Here is a 20,105-nt window from a genome sequence, read left to right as displayed (position 1 = left end):
GAGCAGAGGCTCTGTGTTTCCCCTGGTGAGGAATGAGAATCAGTGTCTAAGGGTTACAGAAAAGGTAAACACCAATCCCATCGCTGGTGTACTTAGCTAAGTAGCATGAACTGCCTCTTCTGCCAGGATGGCCTGAAAACTCTTGAGCCTAGAATCCCCTGAGTCAGTTGCTTTTCCACAGCCTTCTTCCTCACTCAGGGAAGTGAAATGCTCGTCAAATCCTGCTTGTGGGAACTGCACCCCAATATGTATTTGCTGCTAGGTGGGACAGAAAACCCTGTACTCAGACCTTCCAAATCACATGATCTTCACAGCCTACTCCTCCCACTGGGAGGGAAACTGATAGACAGTATCTAAAAGCCTCCTGGTGCATCCTGCCAGGGTTTGCTGCCAGATGGAACTGAGAATTCTAAACTCAGACCCTTCAAACTATGTGATTTCTACAGCTTATTCTCCTGTAGAGAAGGGATCTGAAGGTACTGAGACCAGCAGGCAAAGTGCTTTACTCCCTTAGTTCTTATTATGATAGTGCAGAAATCAGTGCTCTGTCTCCCCCAAGTCCAGAAAGCGTTTGTGGGACACTACAGGTTTGGATGTTTGCTGTCCGTGGGATCATGAACTGGAGGTTGTGTGGAACAAGTGAGAACCTGCTCATTCCATAGGGTGTGAATATTCAAGTATGAATAGTGGTCTCTAGTACATAAATAAGGGAAGTTATTATAGTGAAAACAGCCTAGAAGTAGATAACTGATCCTTCTACAAGAGACTCCAGATAGTTTAACTTGAACTGAGCAAGGCTAGGGAATCAGGTCTATTTCCCTGGAAGAGTACTTGCATAGCAAACTAAACTATACTTCCCAGCATAGGGGAGAAATAGCATCACAATCCTATCACTACACCATCCTACCAAAACATTTCAAAGATTATAGTTAATTAAAACTTCCAGGTGGGCGTGGTAGCTCACGCCAGTAATCCTAGCTACTCAGGAGGCTGAGATCTGAGGATCAGCCCGGGCACCAAAGACTATGAGACTCTTATCTCTAATTAACCACTAGAAAACTAAAAGTGGCACTGTTGCTCAAGGGGAAGGGCGGTAGCCTTGAGTTGAAGAGCTTAGGAACAGTGCCCAGGTCCAGAGTTCAAGCCCCACAACACACACACACACACACACACACACACACACACACACACACACAATGATTATAAAAATTAATAATGAACTTGAAGATTAAAATAAATATCTGAATGAATATCAAGAGAACACAAGTAAAGAGCTGAATGAAATAAAGAAGACAATGTAGGACAAGAATTCAATAAATACTGAAATTATGGAAAAAATAAAGTTCTGAAAATGAAAAGCTTCAAGACAAATTAAAAAAATGGTGAAAGCCTCTTTATTGGACTGGATCAAATTAAGGACAGCACATCAGTGCTTTATAGACAGAAGTACTAGAACATTCAGATAACAAATGTAACATATTCATGACCTCTGGCATACCATGAAAAGACCAAACTTATAAGTCATGGAGGAGGAGGAGGAGGAGGAGAAGGAAGAGGAGAAGGAGGTAGAAATGTAGTGGAAAATAAAGTCATACATTACGAAGTCACTTCAGAATAAAAGCATATTTTTTAACAGATTCCTAAAAACAAGGAAGGAATGATGTGTTTCAAGCCCTGGAAGAAAAGAACAGCCAACCTAGATGACAGTAACCAGCAATGAGAAAAAGCCTCTGACAATATTCAAAATCCCAAACAAACAAGGAATATAAGGAAGATACTTCAACACAACTAAGACTATATAAACAAATCTATAGTCAACATCATACTAAATAGTTCACTTTTTACTAAATTAACATTTGAAAATATTTCCTTTAGGAAATTAGGAATGAGAAAAGAGTGTTTACTCTCACCACTCTTATTCAGTATGTATTTGAATTTTTTATGGAACAATAAGGGAAGAGTAAAAAATAAAAGGAAAGGAAAAAAATTATTTTTACTTGCTGATGATTTAATGCTATCCATATTGACTTCACAAAAAATTAACAGAACTGATAAATACTATTAGCAAAATAGGAGGATACAAAATCAATACATAAAAATTGGTAGCTTTTCTATACACCAATAGTAAATGAGCTGAAAAAGAAATCAGAAAAACAATCTCACAATATTCTTTAAAATTCAATATCCGGGATAAATCTAAGAAAATGAAATTATAAAACTGTACACAATAGAAGATAGAAATACCACCAATGCTTATGGACTACAGAGTTAATACTGTGAAAATGTCCACCCTCACCAAAACTCCAATAACATTCTTTACAGTAATAGAAAAAAAAAAAGCCTGGGGCCGGGAGTTTGGCCTAGTGGTTAAAGTGCTTGCCTAGCATGCACGAAGACCCGGGTTCGATTCCTCGGTACCACATACATAGAAAAAAGCCGGAAGTGGTGCTGAGGCTCAAGTGGTAGAGCTCTAGCCTTGAGAAAGTCCAAGGACAGTGCTCAGGCCCTGAGCTCAAGCCCAGGACTGGCAAAAAAAAAAAAAAAAAAAAAAAAGCCTAAGATTTATACAGAAGCACAAAATACCCAGAGTAGTCAGAGAAATCCTGGGCAAAAAAAGTGTAATACTGAAAGTGTCATAATATATGATTTCACATTATACTACAGAGCCATAGCAACAAAACCATAATGATACTGGTACAAAAACAGACATGCAGAACAATGGAATTATACTGGACGTTCCAGAAATAAACTCATAGAGCTCTAGCCTTCTGACTTTGAGAAAGGCACACACTGGACGAAAGACAGCATAGTCAATAATTGATGTTGGAAAAACTAGATATTCACATTAGAAGACCGAAAGGACATCCATATCTCTCATAGCACAGAAATCAATAAAAAAATGAATTATGCAATTTGTGGGCAGAGATGGGAGGGAGAAACTGCGGGAAGGTAAAGAAAAGGGAAACGCGGTCTAAAAGAAAAGTGTATATACTATCCGAATTATGAAATTGCAACTCCTCTTGTATACACCTTAATAATAACATTTTTGTCTTCTTTTTTGAATACAGAACATTATACTTGCTAGGCAAGTGCTTTGCTACTGAGCCACATTCCAGCCCCACAATAAAATTTAAAAAAAAATCAATCAAAATGACCAAAGATCTTACTAGAAGATCTGAATATTTGGAACTACGACGACTACTACTACTACAAAAAAAGGGAAAAACATTTGTTGGTATAGGCATGGGCAAAAGTTTTCTGAAGAGGGCTATAATTATTCAGATAATAATAATTGACTGCATCGAATTTAAAAGCTTCTGCATAGCAAAGGAAATAATCACAGGAATAAGGAGAAAATCCACAGAATGACAGAAAACTTTTTGCCAGTTATTCATTAGATTTAAATACTCTGGATAGATCCAGACTATTTGAAGAGCTACAAAAATTAGATGCTATAAGACCAAATAATTAACAAATTTGCAAATGAAATGAATAGGCACTTCTCAAAAGAGAAGTATGAACAGCCAATAAGTACAAGAAGTAACCTTAGCCATAAGGGAAATGCAAATGAAAAACCCCTGAGATTCCATTTCGACCCAGTCAGAATGGCAACTATGAAGAAACTAACAACAAATGTTGGTGAGGTTGCAGGGGGTGGGATGATGTGGTGTTGGGTATGCAACAGTTAAATTAATTTTTTTTTCCAGTTCTGGGCTTGAGCTCCGGGCCTGAGCACTGTCCTTGGACTTTCTCAAGGCTAGAGCTCTACCACTTGAACCTCAGCACCATTTCTGGCTTTTTTCTATGTATGTGGTACTGAGGAATCGAACCCGGGTCTTCGTGCATGCTAGGCAAACACTCTACCACTAGGCCAAACTCCCAGCCCCAGTTAAATTAATTTTTAATAGCTAATTTAACTTTTTCAGTTAAGTTGGCCTATAAAGCTATTTTCACAGTTTTATTATTGTTTTGATCCACTGCAGTAGATTATGAAGCTGCTTTTCTAGAGAAGGAAATGATTATTTATCTGATGCTATCTAGCAATGCCTCTTGTGGCCCAGAGAGCATGACTAGGACCCAAGGTTGTACTCATGGTTTACCAACAGCTGAATTATGGTGCCAATGAGGTTAATGCTGTGTGGCACTATAAGAGATAGTACAGCATAGCAGAAAAACTTGAATATATCACTTAGTATCTCTAGATCTCAGATTTTCCATTAAATACCTAATATATACACCTAAAGACTGAATTTACTGAGTTGATATAAAGATCGAAATATCTATGACATACAGACATAAATAATTACATACATATTTGTATAACTCTCTCACACACAAGCACACACATATACACCACAAATCACACATCATATACTACAGATACATAATAATTGAGTTTAACTTATTGTCCTATATATTTTGGCTCAAAAATGTTTTTTACAATTAGCCTCACTTATTTTCAGTGTAGTCAGCAAGAATATGGAGAGAAATGTTAATTCTGGTGTCAAATTGTCAATGGTTAATGAGATTGCAATTAATGTGTCTAATCTTGTTACTTTAGTTTCAGTCTTTCTCTCACTGTTTCTGAGTGCTTTACTTCCTATTTGAAAACTGGGGTGAGGCATCAAAAACAATCATTTAAACACTGGAGATCACTAATGAAAACTGTTAGGCAGTTAATGGATATACAGCTTGGACTCAGTAACAAGTTACAACTGTGAGCAGCCAGGCTCTTCAATAAACACAACTCCTCTGTCTTAGCCTTACTCTGAAATTCATCTTCAGTCTCTTACAATTCTATAACAGTGAATTAGTCTCTAATCATATGACACAGTCATATGGGAAAAATAAAAATTTCTTAAATCTGTTTTGATTTATCTAGATAGACTATGTTTCTTTAAATACAGATCTACTTTTTACCTATTCAAAAGCTATGTCTTTGAGGAAGGCAGTACTGGAGTTTGAACTCAGGGCATCATGTTCTTGTTTGACATTTTCATTCAAGGCTGGCATTCAACCATTTGAGTTAGACCTCTATCCCTGTACTTTCAGCTTTTTGGCAGTTAATTGGAGATCAGAGTCTCATGGTCTTTTCTGTCCGGGCTGGCTTTTAACTGTGATCCTCAGATGTCAGCCTCTCGAGTATCCAGGTGTTAGCTACCAGCAACTAGCTCAAAGTCATGTCTTACATGAGAATTTTTTGGTTTTCTCCATTCAGGAGTTTGAACTGGGGCCTTGTTCACACTAGATAGTCACTCCACAAGGCAAGACAGATTACAGACCAAAGGGAGGAGAACCAGTAGCTAGAAGCCAGAAATAAGCATTGTATTAACAGATAGTGTGAGCAGGAGCATGGGCATGCATTTTTCTTTTGTTCATCTACTCCCCTACTAAGCTGTAGCATACTGTAGAGAAACAACACTTTGACCTTGCCAAGATGATTAATATGCCCTAGTTACTAAGCAAGTATATCTTGAAGAAAACCACTTATCTTAAGAAAAAATGTTCAATAAAATACTCCTTTGATTGAAGACATGTTTGTGGAAGAAAAACAACCATCTATGTAACAACCACCCGAATTGAGTAAAATTAACCAAGATCTGATGTTTCTGGGAAGAACTGATAATGTCAAAACCTTGTAGCTAGAATGACTGAAATGTTCCCAGAACAAGGGAACTATTATCTACAGGAATGTTTAAGCAAAACCTCCTACCCTACTTTGCCTAGTATTAATATCTCTAATGTTAAAAAGCTACTTACTGTGTTCCTCTTATTACCCGCCCGGTCTTTGGAATATATCTTTCATTTTTCTCCTTGATTATTAAATAAAATTCTGCTAGTCTCTTACCTACGTCTCATCCTGAAATTATTTTCTGCATTAGGATCTACATGGGTAAGAGTTGAATTATAAGTTCCTTTCTTAACTGAATGATTCTGTTTCTAGTCTCACTCTTTTTGTTATTGTTGTTGTTGGTCATGGGGCTTGCACTCTAGGCCTGGGTGCTGTCCCTAATCTCTTCATCTCAAAGCTACCACCCTACCCCGGGCCTGGGCATTGTCCCTGAGCTCTTTAGCTCAAGGCTACCACCCTACCCCTTGAACCACAGCATCACTTCCACTTTTCTAGTGGTTAAATGGAAATAAGAATCTTATGGTCTTTAGTGGCCAGGCTGGCTTTGAACCGAGATCCTCAGATCTCAGCCTCTTGAGTAGGTAGGATTACAGGCCGGAGCCACCATGCCCAGCTTTAGTCTCACTCTTATCCATACCATCTTCCACATTGCTGATCTTCCTAAAAGCAAATCTGATCATGTTACTTTTGAGCTAGAACAGCTCTATAGCCTCCAATAGAAGTCCAAATTTCTTAGTATGGTAAACTAAGCCTTTTGGGAATTGACACCTTGTTAAATAACTAGCCTACTCAATACTGCATTGCCATGTTGTGTTGTTTGGGCTTGCCATATGTATTCTTTCCCTTAGATACCCCAACTGTACATATACTGCTTCCTGTCTTCCTGAGAAAGACCTCCTTATCCTTAGCCAACCATCTCAAACATCACTCCCTCTAGAAAAATATTCCTAACATTTCTTAGAGATCCCTCCTCTGAGCTTTCAAGATCCCTTGGTAATACTCATATCACTAGCTATAGTGCCATAATGAAGGTGTTCATGCCTGTCTTTCTTAAGGTGCTTCTAGAGTTCTATATTAGGTCCTAGCTATTTTTCTTTACTCTCCTACTTCAATAGGTAAGAAAGTTTTGAAAATGCTTGTTAGATAAACAAGACTGTGAAATTTAAAAAAAAAACATGAAGTTTAAAATGCTCAGGTGAAAAGACACAGGAGGATGCTAAAAGTCAGTGAGCGATGTGGTTAGCTCTTCCTTGTAATTAGGTCTGTCACAGTTGGCAGCTATGATGTTACCCTCCAACATGATCAGAGACAAGGTTTGGGGATGTATATACTATAAATCTGACCCAAATGACATTGCTATTTTATATTCTACCCCTCCCCAAGCATTTCTCACATCTAGCTTCGAGAAAAAATTCCATTTTCAGGTTTATTTTTAGTGTCTTCTGAGAAGTAATTTCTATTTCAAAATGTTCCAAAAGCCAAGCTTCCTCCTCTTATTCTTTCTTTTTCTTTTGTTAAGTAGAATGGAAAACATCAGTGCTAAATTAAAGATGAGAACAATCTGTGCCCAAACTTACTACTGTACAACTTTAGCTAAGTTATTACACCTCTATACATCTCTAGTTCCTTTAAAGCAGCTCCACTATCCAGGAGATCTCAGGAATAAAAGGTAAAACTTAGACATGGATTACTATATATCTTCCTGAGTTAATCCATCTTTTTTCTATAATTCTGTAATTGTTACAATAAAGGTGATGTATAGAGGGGTTTACAGTTACATAAGTCAAGTAATGAGTACATTTCTTTTTAGACAATGTCACCCCTTCCCTTGCTCTCTCCCAGTTTATTTCTGTGATTCTTTGAGGAAGGACCGGTGATTATCCTCCGCATATAGAAGAAGATGGGAGCACAGAAAGTTGAAGAAAATAGAGATTGCGTGTGTGCATGTGCGTGTGTGTGTGTGTGTGTGTGATGAATGCAAGCTTTATTTTATTTTATTTCATTTTAATTTTTATTTTGTGTTTGTAACTAAACACAAAGGAAAAGGGAGAAAAAGAAAGGAGACACTGGAGGGCAGTCTTCAGATATAGTGTCCCATATTTAGCATTCCATATTTCAATCACACCTTTTACCCAAGATTCTAGGACCTTGAACCATCATTTAGCTAATATTTCTTAGCAGGGTTAAGAGCTCATTCCTCTAAGCTTTCAGGATACCTTGGTAATACTCATATTAGATCACTAACTGTAACTAAAATAAGGATTGGTAATTTTAGCTACCAAGGTGATAAATTTACCCTTCATTAGTTCTATATCTACAAAAAAGATGACAGTCTTACTAGATGAACATCTACCTTGGATATGGCTGGATGAATCAATTAGCTAGATTTTTCACAAGAATGATAACAAAAAAATAGAAACATAAAATACATTTGTGCTATGTTTTTTTCTAAAGAAACAACATTTTAAAACATGAAATATTTAATTAAGTTCATATCATTCTATTCAAAAAAACAAACTGGGAAATTCATGGGGTTATCTGCTAGGCATAATACAATTATCTTCAAGCTGTTACCAAACGCTTTACACAATCAGCTTCCTTTTGAGGCAATGGACCATTTATAAAGTGCTAATAAATAATTATTAAATTAAAGTAATATATATCAGAGATGGAGTCATAAAAGCTCTGCATCTACAGATAGTTTCTCAAAAGGAGCTCTGCTTAGGATAGCCAGCGTTTGCTCCCAATAGTATACTCAAGTCTTTTGAGATGCTCAAGCCTCCTTTAACTGTGTCTGTATTTTCATGTCTTCTTCCCTCAGCAGAAAGAACAGAGGAAGATCAGGTTACATTGCTTCTTGGGGCCTGTATAAATTCCTGTGAGGTTCTCTCTTCTGTCAAGAGAAGTTGCCCTGGCAACCATATTTACACACTCAATTCCCTCCTTTCCTTTGATTTACAAGTTGGTATAAAAACTAATGTATATTGAATTGCTGAAGTTTTACAAGTCAATCAGTCTAATAGACTCACAAAAATTGTAGACTCTGGTTTTGACAGAAATTCACTTGATTTAGATTTTTAAATACAATTCTCTTTAGTTCAAATAGTTTAAAATAGATTTAATATAGGTGGTAGATATTTCTGGGTGTAGACAAAAAAATACTTTCCTAAGGGAATATGAACAATATTATTCATTAGAATGGTATCTTAGTTTTTGGTAAACAAGAGAGCTCTGAAAAAGCCCTGATTAGAGGAGTCAAGAACCAAGATGGAAAATCCAGGCCATGTGAAATGGAGAAATCAAACAAGGCTCTATGTGATCAGAGGTCAGGACCTAGATAACTATGTGGGTCATGAATTATCAATAGTGGGGTTTCATTAATTAATTCACCTATATTTATTAAGCAGCTATTAGTTTGTGGAATCGGGGCTATAGCATTAAGTAAGCTAGATACAGACCCTGATTTCCAAAGTGTAAAGTCAAATATATGAACAATGAACCAATGTTGACTTTAACACCATGACTTTTAGGGCCAGAATATATTTTGGACTAAGAATGGAACAGAGAATTACAGAGGTTAAGAAGTCCTCACTAGAGTAGGTGAGTTGTCAAGTAGTCTTCTTTTGCTTTTCATTTTTTCCTTCCTTCCTTCCTTCCTTCCTTCCTTCCTTCCTTCCTTCCTTCCTTCCTTCCTTCCCCCCCACCCCTCTCTCTCTCTCTCTCTCTCTCTCTCTCTCTCTCTCTCTCTCTCTCTCTCTCTCTCTCTCTCTCTTCTGGTTCAGGGGTACTTGCTAGGCAGGCACTCTACAACTAAAGGCAGGCTTTTAGTTAGGTTTTGAATATGGTCTTACACTTCATGCCTGGGTCAGCCTGGACTATGATGTTCCTGTGTGTGTGTGTGTGTGTGTGTGTGTGTGTGTGTGTGTACACGCTCGCGTGTGCATGCATGCTGGGCTTGAAATCAAGGCTTGGGTGCTGTCCCTGAGATTCTTTTTCTCAAGGCTAGTGCTCTACCACTTGAGTCATAATGTTGCTTCTGGCTTTTTCTAAATAGTTTACTGGAGATAAGAGTCTCACAGACTTTCCTGTCCAGGATGGCTTCAAACCCTGATCCTTAGCTCTTAGTCTCCTATGTACTTAGGATTACAGGAGTGAATCACCAGTATCTGGTTTAATATTTTTATTTATGCTTACCAGCTTTCATTGGTTGAGATGGAGTTATGGTGAATTTTTGCTGGGACTGGCCTTGGTCTGTGATCTTCTCAATCTCTGCTTCCTACATAGCTTGGCTTACAGGGAAATGTATCACCAAATTTAAGGCTTCAAATAGTTCAGCTTTATATAGTTTTTGACATAAGAAACACTTTACATTTTTTTTTTTTTTTGGCCAGAAGTGTGGCCTAGTGGTAGAGTGTGTGCCTAGCATACACGAAACCCTGGGTTTTATTCCTCTGTACCACATACACAGAAAAAGCCAGAAGTGGTACTGTGGCTCAAGTGGTAGAGCATTAGCCTTGAGAAAGCCCAAGGACAGGGCCCAGGCCCTGAATTCAAGCCCCAGGACTAGTAAAAAGAAAAAAAAAGAAATACTTTACATTTTTATCTCCAATAACTACAACACATAAGCCTATCAATGGGGAGATGAAGAGTTGTATTTAACCTGGAACAGTGTAGAATACCTAGAAACAATATAGTACACCTAACTTTTCTGAAGAACAGAGTGAAAATATATAAAAGTGGGAATTATTCTTCAGTGCATTCAAAACCATTTATTGAAGACCTCATATGTTCAAAGCATAGTTTTAGAAATTGAAGCTAATTAAAGACCTGAATAAAATTTCAATAATTTGGATGAGAAACTCAGTAAAGAGAGATTCTGAAAATAAAAACAAAATCAATTGGAAACCTTGGAAATAAAGTCCAAGTAAAATCTTGATGAAAAGTACGGATAGGTTAGACCAGTTGAAGAAAGCATATCAGGGACTGAAGACATGCTAATGAATTGACATTTAGGCAATAATAAAAAAGAAAATCCATTATGACCACAAACACAAGACCTCTGAAATATGTTTAAGAAACAAAACCTAGAAATCTGTTGTGTGGAAGAGGGCACTGTGATACAGACTAAAGGCACAGAAAATGCATTTAATGAAATTACAGAAGAAATTTCATCAAATTAAGGAAATGGGCATCCATGCACATGAGGTATTTAAAAGCCTAGCTATACTATAAAACAGTTAAAATGCCAAGTAAACATAACAAAGAAAGAATACTGAAAACTGCAAGAGAGAAGTGCCAAGTTTCATACTAAGGCAATTCTATTAGCAAGGCAGAGACCTCTTGCTGAAACCCTAAAAGGTCAGGAGAGCATGGACTGATGCATTTCAAGTTCTGAAACAAATAGTTGTCAATCAAAACACACAGACACACACACAGACACACAGAAACACACACACACTGTCTCTCTCTCTCAAATCAGATTATTCATTAAAATCAAATGATAAATAAAAGTCTTCTATGATAAGCATGAACTAAAACAATTCATGACCTCTAACCCAGGATTAAAGAAAATAGTTAAAGGAATACTACACACAGAAGAAGAAGAGGAGGAGGAAGAAGAGGAGAGAGGAGGGGGAGGGGAACGGGGGGGAAGGAGAGGAGGAGAAGACACAAGCAGGAGAGCTTGGGAAATCTCACTAAAAAATTGATGGACAATTCATGGTCATGAAGGAAATGTACATAAAAACAACCCTAAGATACCACCTTATCCCAATTAGAATAGCCAATATTCTGAATTCAGACAACAACAAATGCTGGCAAGGATGTAGAGAAAGAGGAACCTTGTTGCACTGCTGATGGGAATGTAAACTGGTATAACCACTCTGGAAAGTAGTTTGGAGGTTCCTCAAAAAACTAAAAACAGACCTTCCCTATGACCCAGCCATACCACTCCTAGGCATCTACCCTGAGAATCATAACCCAGGATATGATAAGGACACCTGCACAGCCTTGTTCATCGATGTACTATTCACAATAGCCAAGCAATGGAAACCCAGATGTTCCACTACAGATGAATGGATAAAAAAAATGTGGTATGTATATACAATGGAATTCTACATAGCCAACAGACAAGATAAAATAATGGCACTCACTGGGGAGTGGATGAAACTAGAGCAAATCATGTTAAGCGAGATAAGCCAAGATCAAAGGAACAAAAGGCACATTGTCTCCTTGATATGTGGATATTAGATCCAAACAGTACAGAGCAATGACTCAATATTAGGATACTCAAGGCCATTGACATGAACTTGGAGATATAAATATAACTATATAGACATATAAATCTGATGGGATATATATTCTATAGACATATTGATATATAGATTGATATGTATCTATGACACACACAGACTCAGCTTAATTTTAATTTTGTTCTTAAATTTATGTGCCAGTGATTACATATAGAGATTTCATTCTTGAATACTTGTCTGTTAAACTTGACATATGAAATATGATATAAACAATCAGTGTTAATAAAATCTTTTAATAAAAAAGAACTGATGGACAAATAAAAACTGAGAAAGAACAAATTTTATAAACTCAGGAAACCTTATAAATAAAGGAAAAATTAGTTCATTCCTTCCCATAATTGCCCTAAATGTAAATAGTCTTAACTCTTCAATTAAAAGGTACCCAATGGCTAAAGGGATTTAAAAAAAATGGTACTATCTACAAGAAATTCAACTCACTGACAAAGTCATGCAGATTTTTAAAGTAGAAGAAATGAACATGATATTCCAAGAAAATGGCATCTGAAAGCAAGAAGAAGTAGGTAAATCCTTATCTAACAAGCTACACTTTAAGTCAATATTAATCAGAGGAGACAAAGAAGGTCACTATATATTCATAAAGGGAATAATCCATCAAGAAGATAGGGTGATTGCAAATATGTGTACAGAATGTTAATATACTCAAATTCATGAAACAAACACTACTGGACAGATAAATCCAGATACAAAATAATGGGTGGCGTTTAGTGCCTATTCTTATTGATTGATCATTTATGTAAAATAAATCAACAAACTTTATAGTTAAACTACACTACAGATCAAATGGATTTAATAAATATCTATAGCATATCACATCTGACATCTGCAGATTATGCACTTTGCTCAGCAGCCTATGCAACTTTTCCCCAAAAAGATCACATAAAGTATTAACAAATAACAAAAATGGAAATTATTTCTTGTGCCTTATTGGAGCAGAATGGAATTAAAACTCAATAGCAACAGAAACCATACAAACTACACACACACACACACACACACACACACACACACACACACACACATACATATGGAGATTGAACAATAAACTGCTAAATTATTAGTCTGTAACTTAAGAAATTAGGGAGGAAATTTTAAAAAATTATAAAAGCAAATGAAAATAAAACCATAACTTATCAGAACCTTTGATATACAGCAAAGGCAGTTCTAAAAGTGAACTTTATGAGTGCCTATCCTAAAAAAAATTAGAATAAACTTAACCAAGGAAGCAAAAGATCTCTATAATGACAACTATAAAACAATGAGGAAAGAAACTGAAAAAGACATTGGTGAATTTACTTATCCATATAGCTTTCATTAGCTTCTCCATCTAAGACACCTTGACTTCCCTCTTTTGACCCTATGTCTCCCCCATATCTATGCACGCATTCCCAAACACTTAAAGGGCATATCCACTGAAAAGTTCCAGTACTGCCTCAAGATATTTAACATTTAGCTTCTCATAAAGCTGAAATGTCTGATTTAAACATTAAGTGTATTCTGGGTGAAGACCTACCTTTCCACTTGTGTGCCCATCCTTATGCTATTACCAGTGACCAGGAAGTTGAGTTGTACTGTGGCAAGCAAAGCTGCCTTCCAAATGACCAGAAAGTAAAAATAGGCTGGCTATTTGACAGCCTCTGAGGTAAAATGAACTATTTATAGTTTCGGAGATAGATGCTATGGCACAACAAAACAAGGTTTTCCCTGCTCTGGTACCTAAGACCTCAGTAAGAATAAACCTTATCAAAGCAAATCATGGGCAGTAATTATGATCAAGAGGATAGGATTTGAGGTGGGAGAGACAACCAAAAGAAGGAGGCATTGGAGTTTTCTATAGAGGAGATGGTGCTGTCCTATACATCTGGCACTATGTAAGAGGGGTTTTCATCCTTCTATCATGATTCATGCTCTCTCTCAAACTGCTTCCCCTGATCCACCACACAGTCCAATCCTCTTAATCAGATCCTTCCAGTTCTCATCTTGTTGCTCATTTCCCTTCAGCATAGTTCCTGGCTCTGACCTGCACTTTCTATTTTTCTATGCCTTCCTAAGATGCAGCCTCTGCTACTAAAATACTGTGCCCCGTTTTCAGGCCCCGACCTGAAAACTACCCCCTTTTCTACTGGTTATTGGGACTCTTCCATGAAAAAAAAAGTGGTAAGTGTAAAATACAGGAGAGAAAAAAAAAACAATAAGAAGGGAAATACTACCTAAAATTGTCATAGGAATAGAGATAACTTTTGGAAAGGTATGTTACAAAGGGAGGGGGGGGGGCAAAAAGGCTATTCCCTAGGGATACTATTCTTTTAAATTGTCTGAATTCACAAATCCTTCTGCTTTGGTGAGCCTGTCTTTCAAACCTTCCTTGCAAGGCACACTCCTACTTACCCTTCAAGACCTTGTGTTCTCTGGAAAGCCTACACTGTTCTAGACAATGAATTGCTTCCTCTTCTGTGTTTCCAAATTTCTTTATATACACATCTATTAGGCTGTTGTCACTTACACCAACAGTTTCATCTCTTCCACTACTCCTCGAGTACAAGGGCTAATTTTCTCTTCTTCATTTTATGCATTCTTAAGACATAGTTGTCTGGGTGTCTGGCATACCCCCAAGTGTTTGCTGTGGCCATGATAAAAGACGTGGAAGCATTCATCTGTGCTTCATTTGCAAACCTGCCCCCCCCACACCCGCAATTTGATCCTTTTCAAGTATATTCACACTTGCTGATTTTGAAGAAATAGGTTTAGACCGGAGAAGGAAAGCCTACAGCTATAACTGGAACTTGTTGGCTTTTCATTCCCACTGGTGGCAGAAACCTTTTCCCTCACACCTTCAGCCTCCCAGGGCACGCTTCCAGTTAATGGCTCATCTCTTATCCCAACCATTGTTAGCGAAAGGCTAAATTACGTCGGGAGTCCAAAGCCGCCGCTCGTGTTCGCGACGTGGGGGGAGGGGACTGATTAAAAGCCAACACTCCCGGTGGCAGACCTTAGAAGGGGACAAGGATTTACATCTCCTCTTGTAAGAAACTGGCTGGAGACTCACGTTAAACAGGCGCTTCCTCTGCACATGACCGACCCGATCCAGGTGTCCAGCAGTGACCTTTCCTCACGGGTGTAAGGTCATCATCACCCCGCACACACAACAAGGGGCCCGCGGCTCCCTGGGCCATCCCTCCTCCTCAGACCTCGGGCTCCCGCCAGGACCGTGTGCTCGGCTGGGTGTCCTCCGTCCCCACCCCACCCCCAGGCTGGGCTCCGGGTCACGCGCGGCTGCGGCCGGGCTGTCAGGCCCCGGCTGAGGAGGGGGTGGCCGTGTGGTTAGGCCCCAGGCTCCCCGCACTCTGCGGGACAGGACAGCGGAGGAGACGCAGGCCGCGTCGGGCCCCGGGCTGAGCGGCGGCGGCGGCGGCGGCGGGGCTCGGAGAGGCCGGGGGAGGGGGGCGGGGGAAGAGGGGAGGGCGCTACGCGTCTCCCCCCACCGAAAGCAGAGCTGGCGACCGCAGGGTCTCCAGCCTCACAGCTCGCCGTCACTCTTCACCGTGGCTAGGTCCTCTTCGCCAGCCTGTCCGTGCCCACCCCCTCGTCCCGGCCTCCGCGCGGCCCGGCCAGACGCCAACCGCCGCGCCGGGCCGCGCCGTGACAGCTAGGTGCCCAAAGGGTTAAGCCGGCAGAGCGGCGCCGGGTGTCCCCCCAACACACACACCGCGGGCGCGCGCCGCCGTCCGACCGCCGCCAGCCCGCCCCAGCGCGCACGCGCCCGCCCGTCCGCCCGCCCGTTACCTGCGGTCGCCTCCGCGCTGCTCCTCCTCCACCTGGCCCGGTCTCTCCCGGGGGCCGCCCCTCAGCCCGCCCCCTCGGCTCCGCGCCGCACACCCTGCCGGCTACTCGGACGCGGCCCGGGAAGGAGGGGCGTGGGGTTGATTACCATATATTAGCATAGCGGGGCGCGTCACGTGTCCGCTTCAGCCAATGGTCATTCTCGGAAGGCGGGGATTGGGCTGGACACGCCCCCCATACTGCTCCGGGCCTGAACCGGTAGCCATGGCAACGGCTAGCCGGGCGGGGCACGGAGTGGGGGTAGAGGAGCTGGGAGGCATTGAAGCCCATTGGCTCCCCTAGGAGCCTGTCCCCTACCTGAGCTTCGTGTGGTGACCCCAGAGGGGCTGAATTGGACTCAGCCTGAGAGGTTCAGATTCAGCACTCATCGAGTACAACAAAAACCTATGTTCCTAACACTTTCTGTAGACTATGATTCTTGAGGGAACCCTGTGATATCTTTAACTATGATCATCACTTGGTAGTGGGGAAAGGGGTGGCTCAGGGTAGGTCCTTCACTCAAAGTCACACAACAGCACCCAGGGGAAAAAGTGGAGAGCTAAGCCCATTTCTGGACTTCAGTTCTAGAGTCTCCTGAGTTATTTTCTCCAGCAGGGGTCCTCCAACACTTTCTCACCATCCCAGGTATACCAGCAGTCGAGACAATCCTCAGACATTATCTGCAGTGTTTTTCTTTTTCTGACAATGACTTTTGAAGTTTAGCTTGCAGAATACTGTGTATTCTCATTACCCATGAGGAGACATAAGGCTCAGAGAGGGATGTGACCTGCCTTAGGTCAAGCAGTTATGTAGCACTACGTGTAATTACTATAATTTCTGTATGAATAGTAGTAACTCCTTCAGAAAAAATGTTTAAATCCAACCTTCTCAACATACTGGTATTTGCTCTGACCATTTTACAAATAGAGACACTGAGACTTTGGCAAATTACGCACCAATAAGTAAACAGATTTAGGGTTCAAATCTAGGTCTTCCTGGTTTCAAGGCTAATATCATGGAGTTTCATGGTACCAGGCTCATTTAATTTAGATTTGGTCATTAGAATCTTTTGTCTAATAGACATTTCTTTCATAATTCTACAGCAAATATATCATAGAACATGTGATGTTTATTGGTTGTAGGGGATAATATTAATGAGAACACTAAGCTTAGCAGGACACTCTAGGATTTTATGTGTTCATTTTTACCCTTGCAGATTTGATGGTTTACCTATCATCAGAGTAGTTTAAAAAGCACAAATATCTGCATGTACATGTGGTATGTAGCTCAGTGGTTCTTCCACTTTTAATGACTATATATGAATTGCTAGGCTGAGCCTCCTGTCTCAAATAAAATATACTACACTATTTGTTAGGCACGTTAAGGGATTATCACAGGTCATTTTGAGAATAAGTACATGTTATCTTACTAAATGGACTTAAAACTGAATTTCCATCAAAATTTAACCATTTGGTGCTTAAAAGCACAAATGTAGAGGCCAACTTACTTATGTTAAAATCCTGACTTTGCCATTTATTAGATGTTGTGTGTGCTCCAGAGAAAGTTGTATAACCTCTCGGGGCCTCAGTTTCTTCATTTGTAAAACAGGATAGGAATGCTGTGGGCATTAAGTGAATTAATGTACACATACAAACACAAAAACATTTAGTACAGGACTGGAGGTATAGCCTAAGTGGTAGAACACCTGTCTAGCAAGATCAATGCCCTAAGCTCAAACTTCAGTACCCACCCCCAAAGCATTTAGTACAGGAGGCATGGCTGAAGGTAAGTCCCCATATTGGTTGGCTGTTGTCATTCTGTTCAGAGCATTCCTCAAACAGCCCACATGTATTAGATTTCTCAAGGTTTTCTAGCTGGTGTTGGAACTCTGAAGCTTTCTTCATACCTTGTGGCACATTAAACAGCCTGTTGTGCTGGTGAAGGCTTACTAACTTTCCAAATGACATTCTTTCTTCTTGGGACCATAAATAATTCCAGGACTCAAAGGAGCTTGTTTCTTTTGCACATCTCCTAGCACCAAATTACCAGAGTGGCTCCTTGTAGAGGGGGATCTTGACAAACAGTGAAGCCATAAGTCAGCCTCTGTGCAACATTTTTATGAGTGTCTTAATGAGGGAGATGAGCTGTCTTCAGGAACTTGTCCCGTCTTTCCTGACTGCAGGAAATGAGCTTTTTGTACTCAAAGACTTCCAAAGCTGAGATGCAAAGAATTTTCAGGAAGTGAGCCAGGGATAAGAGGCTGTTGACTCAGAGTTTCTGAGCTATATAGCCCCTATCCTGCCATTTACTCTAGAGGGTCAAATTACACATAGTCTTATGACAGCAATAGCACCAACTAGCTCCTTGTAAGTGGATGTGTTAGTTCACCCCTGTCTCTCAAGATGAGGCTGCTCTGATGTTTCCTCACCCCAAGGTATGGCAGGATGGAGTAGTAGTTAAGAATGTTCACCAGATGTGAATCCTGATTCCATGACTCAATAGTCTATGTGACACTAAGGGAATTTCTTAGCTTCTTGGTACCTTAATTTCCATATCTATAAAATGAGACAAAGAGTGCCCATCTGATAGGCTTTTGTTAGAATTAAATGAGTTACAAAGTACTTAGAACTCCCTATAGTAATCATTAGCGATGCATTTGATAATTAAATCAAAGCCCAGTAAATGTGTTTTCTACAGAGGTATCTGCATCTTTAAGTGGAATGCCTTAGGTCCTGTCACAAACATGCTCACCTCCAGCCCTCTCTGACTTGCAGGTGGACATTATCTATGGGCTCTTCCTGGGAACCTGCATATGTGAATTTGGCCTAGGCATTTTTCATCTTGGAGCTACAGTTCCATTATTTGTAAAGCGACACTAACTTGTTCCCCACCTTTGTGAGTATCCAAGCAGGTGGTGAGAGTCTGAGATGGGAGAACTCCTTCTGCTAAGTCAGCTTTCACTTCTACTGAGTTACTTCTAAGAAACAGCTTTGCTCTTCAAGAATGATCTTATTCAGCCCTCACACCAAATCTAAGAAAGGCCCAGGGAGATGAAGAAGCTTGTCTAAGATCTCAGTGGGAATCAGTGGGCAGAGCTAGGATTCCAGCCAGGACTAGCTATCTCCCAACTCCATGCTACTCACCATTGGTCCTCCAACTCCAGTATGGCTCTTAGAACTCAAGGAATATTTCTTTAGCATTCTTCCCCCATTCATTTTTTCACTCTTTCCCAGCAGTGTCCAGCATCATAAGTATTCCATATATATTTATTAAATGACTGAAAATAAGTGACTATGATGTCTTCTTATAATTATGAAATCTTATTTCTTGGTCTGTCCCTGGTGGGAAAAAAAGCAGCTGACAGCCCTCCTCCTTACCTCTTACCATTCTCCTGCTAAATTACACTATATAAGGCTTCCTTTCCTTCTGCCTGGGGGAGTCAGGCTTCTAGATTTCAGCAGCCTACAATAGACACAATGACTCATCTTCAGAATACAGAGATATCAGGGCCACTGTTAACAGTGTGGTGATTTCCAAATAATGGCCTTAGATAGGCAAATTCATTTCCTAGGGCTTCCACAAGATGCCACAAGCTAGGTACCTTCAAATGATGCAGAGGCATTTTGTTACAATTCAGGAGGCCAGAAGTCTGAAAATCATGGCTTCTGAAATCTTGGATGCTCAGGGAGAGAATTTGTCCTTCTAGCCTCGATGATGGCTAAGTTATTCTTGACAACCCTTGATTCGTAGGTACATCACTCCAATCTGCCTTAGTTGTCTCATGGTATTCTCTTGCGTATCTCTGTCCACACCTCCTTCTCATAAGGGCATTATCTTTATAAATTATTTTTGTCAGTCATGGGGCTTGGACTCTGGGCCTGAGCTCTTCAGCTCTAGGATACTGTTCAGCCTCTGGAGCCACGGTGCCACTAGTTTTCCAGTGGTTAATTGGAATAAAAGTCTCAGCATGGTTGAGTGTGGTGGCTCATGCCTGTAGTCCTAGCTACCTACTCAGGAGGCTGAGATCTGAGGATCAAGGTTGAAAGCCAGCCCAGGCACAAAAGGACCTGAGACTCTTATCGCCAATTAACATCTAGAAAACAGGAAGTGAAGCTTGGCTCAAGGGTAGGGTGATAACTTTGAGCTGAAGAGCTCAGGGATGGCGTCCAGGCCCAGAGTTCAAGACCCATGACCCCCCACACAAAAAAAAGTCTCTTGGACTTTAGTGCCCAGGCTGGCTTTGAACCACAGTCCTCAGATCTCAGAGTCCTGAGTAGCTAGGATTACAGGTGTGAGCCATGTGCCTGGCTAAGGGCATCAATTAT

The 20,105-nt window shown here is 40.2% G+C and overlaps 1 protein-coding gene across 10 annotated transcripts in view; it reads right to left on the bottom strand.

Moving 5' to 3' along the window:
* Nucleotides 1-15,834, bottom strand: part of Phc2 (polyhomeotic homolog 2) — a 90,794-nt gene extending 74,960 nt beyond the window's left edge. For 5 of the 10 annotated variants that reach the window (XM_090335287.1, XM_090335289.1, XM_090335290.1 and 2 more), the window contains exon 1: nt 15,008-15,604. The gene's annotated coding sequence lies outside the window, so the exon portion shown is untranslated. Of the gene's footprint in view, nt 1-15,007; nt 15,605-15,744 lie in introns of those variants that run through there. The other 5 variants (XM_090335295.1, XM_090335296.1, XM_090335288.1 and 2 more) reach the window with 4 other exon arrangements.
* Between the last annotated feature and the right edge of the window lie 4,271 nt (nt 15,835-20,105).

This window comes from Megascapheus bottae, chromosome 6 (assembly GCF_031878675.1).
Source record: "Megascapheus bottae isolate mThoBot1 chromosome 6, mThoBot2.hap1, whole genome shotgun sequence".
Taxonomy (NCBI): Eukaryota; Metazoa; Chordata; class Mammalia; order Rodentia; family Geomyidae; genus Megascapheus; species Megascapheus bottae.
Note: the sequence above shows the minus strand (reverse complement) of the source record. Positions and strands in the feature narration are given on the sequence as shown.